Raw genomic sequence first — 1,007 nt, 5'->3', positions numbered from 1 at the left:
ATTAATATTAAACAATAATGATAATACTAATAAATTATCCTCCTATACATATATACCCATATATATATGTACAACCATCCATGGGTAATATTCGTATCCATTACACCTTGTTGACCTTGAATCTAAGGCTTTTGATGATCATAATTCATTAATGATGTTCTATGTACACTAATGTCTACTTGAGTGAAATTACAGATTAAAGCTTTCATCAAGTCAAGACACTACAATAGAAAAACAAAACTGAAGAAGCAACACTAAGGCATGAGAAAAGGACTAAGGAATTAAGAGTCAAAGACAAGTCTTCAACATCTCATCAAAATGGGGTTAGTTAGGATGGTGAGCTCTTTAGGAAACCTTGTTAAAGTATATATGAACATCTTGAAGCTCAATTTCTCAAAATCATGTGTAAAAAATCATTCATCAAAGTGAGGATCATTAGACTAAACTCAACTCATCAAAACATGTTCCTAAGTTATATGTTCCATTTCTGTCGACCGAAATAGAAGGATACCTTAAACCGGTCGACCGATTCTATCAAAGAGCTTGGGTCAAAATTTCTAAGAAATATAGGTCTACTGAAACTCAGGGTCATTCTAGTTCGGTCTACCGAACCTAGCAAATTTAAAATACACACTTGAGTTTCAGACGACCGAAACTGAAAAGGTGAATGAGTCAACAAAGCCGATTCTCACAGAATGTTTTAGAGCTTTTGAGGAAGCAGTTTTGGTCGACCAAAACAGATGGAAGTTTTCATCGGTCTACAAAAACATGGCTAGTAATCAACCTCGAACCAAATCTGTCGACCGAACCTCAAGAGAGTTCTATTTCGGATGACCGAACCTGCGAAAATTCAAATTTTAAACGGCCATTTTTCCTTGAAGTGTGTGTCCAACAGCTAGAATTCATATAAGATAGTTCTGAAAGTCTATATAATGACTGGTAGCCTTCATAAAAGGTTATTGCATTCATTGAGAAAGATGTTCTTGCAATCATAAAGCCTTTCATTA

The sequence above is a fragment of the Cornus florida genome, unplaced genomic scaffold, assembly GCF_030987335.1.
Source record: "Cornus florida cultivar Cherokee Brave unplaced genomic scaffold, ASM3098733v1 CherokeeBrave_3.0.0_Hap2_Chr04, whole genome shotgun sequence".
NCBI lineage: Eukaryota > Viridiplantae > Streptophyta > Magnoliopsida > Cornales > Cornaceae > Cornus > Cornus florida.
Note: the sequence above shows the minus strand (reverse complement) of the source record.